Genomic DNA, 2,156 nt, shown 5'->3' on the forward strand with positions numbered 1-2,156 from the left:
CAGGCTTTCCGTTCAGCATCAAATTCGGTCTTCAACTTTTCTTGAGCGGCGATGCTGGACACAAATTTGGCATTTGCCTTCCGGGTCTCCATTTCTTGCATCTTCAGCCGGTTCTTGAGATCAGCGATGTCAGCCTCAAACTTCTTGCCGGCAGCCTGCATAAATTTCCGGGTTATGGCATGAACGGTTACTATGCAAATTTAAAGTCCCAAGCGTTTTCCAAGCAAAGACACTTGGCACTTGGGGGCTAATGTATATTGAACGTTTCTATCTACAAACTGCCGGTTCAATTGAGTAAGCCGGAACCTAAGTCTACAACATATTCAATCATAAGTCGTCGACTTGGGGGCTAGCATGGTAAAGGTAACTATGCAGTAAATAAGAGGACAGAAGGATAGTACCTCAGATTTCTGCTGGATCTGGTTCACCATGGCAATCTCTGCGTCCCGGCTCTTGTGCACTTGGCTGACGAAGCCGGAGACGACCTCTCCAATGGTCAAATTGGCGTAGTCGGTGAGGTCCAGGTTAACCCGGCGGGACTCTAGCAGCTCCCCTTTGGCGGAGCACTTGGCCAGTGCGGTAGGTCTCCCCGGCTCAACAAACTCCGTCCGGGTGATTACCACGTCCGGGTCATCTGCTGGTTGAGCCGAGCTGGAGGCCTCCGGGTTAACAGAAGCTTCTGCAGTTGCCTTGGCGGTTGGAGCGGTGGCTTCGGGAGCGGAGGCAGCTGGCGGTTCTTGACCTGCCACCTCCGGCTCAGGCAACTCCGGCTCTTCGACCGGCTTGGTCTTCTTCGCCCTCTTGGTAAGTTTGGCCTGGGCACTGAAAAGACAGAAAGGTTAAGCACAATAGTGTAAGTAAAGACAAAGTACAACATGAGGTGGTTATCATTACCCGGGCACGGTCTTGAAAGCTGGGAGGCTTGAATGCATAGAGTCGCCAGAAGAGGGGGAAGTTTCCTGATAATTTGAGTCAGAAGAGTTGAGCGGTTGACGTATAACACCTGCCAAAGGATGAAAAGGGTACAATTTTGAGATCACCTCGGTCCGGCGTTTCCTCGATGCGTCAGGTAACCCGGAGGAGAGGTCGGTGTTTTTGTCGGTCCGGGTGTGCCGCCGGCTTTCATGAACCTGTCGCTTCAAAATAAATTGAGGGTCTTGATAAGCTAAAGGATGTGAAAAGCTTACTTTCCGGGTTACCCTTCGGACTTTCAGCCTTGGCAAGGGCTCCGAGTCGGAGGAAAGTGACATTACCTCTTCAACCACCGGGTTACTGGCTCCGGTGTCGTCCTGTTGATGAACAAGTGTTGGTAAGGCGGACAAGAAACAAACAATAAACACAACAAAGAGCTTACAGGTTCAGGGGTTACCTCTGACTCGGAGCTGTCGCTTAGTTGCATCAGCTCCGAAGCAGTTGGCCTACTTCCCTTCTTGCGGGGAGCGGCTTTCTTGGCGGCTTTCTTCGCCTTTCTGACCTTCTTGGCCGCCTCATGGTCATATTTGACCCGCCAGAACTTGTCATCAGCCTGAAAAATACAATGATGATTTCTTAAAACGATTCAGATGAAAGTTATATACAGAAGAAGATAAGATGTTTAGATCAGCGGCTTACCGCTGGGGCTGGGTTGGTCTTGCAGAAGGGGGCTAACCCGGTCCTCCCGCAATCTGCCAGGCTCTCGTTCAAGAGAGCCTTGGTCATCTCCTCTGCAACATCTTCAGGAAGATCGTTGCGGCTGTATCTCTGGGGGTCATCCTTTCGGCCCGTGTACTCGCACATTAAGCCGGGGCGGCGGCTCAATGGGATCACCCGCCAGGAGATCCAGACCCGGACCAGATCGATTCCGTTGAGACCATTGCCCAGAAGAGCCTTGATCTTGTTTATGGTGGGGAGCAGAGGCTGGCGCTCCGCTTGAGTCAACTTGTCTGACAGTGGGTGTGTTGACTCCAGACGCGAGGGGCGAAAGCCGGGCAACGGACTTTCATCAGACGGCGACGTGTCTTGGCAGTAGAACCACGTCAGATTCCAGTCTTTGGGGTGGCTTGGCGGCTCTGCGTACGGGAAAAGGCAGTCCCTCCGCCGTTGAATGGAGATGCCACCTAGCTCCAGACTTGGCCCATTGGCGCACTCATTCTGACGGTTCAAGTAAAAAAGCTCTC

This window comes from Aegilops tauschii, chromosome 7 (genome assembly GCF_002575655.3).
Source record: "Aegilops tauschii subsp. strangulata cultivar AL8/78 chromosome 7, Aet v6.0, whole genome shotgun sequence".
Lineage (NCBI taxonomy): Eukaryota > Viridiplantae > Streptophyta > Magnoliopsida > Poales > Poaceae > Aegilops > Aegilops tauschii.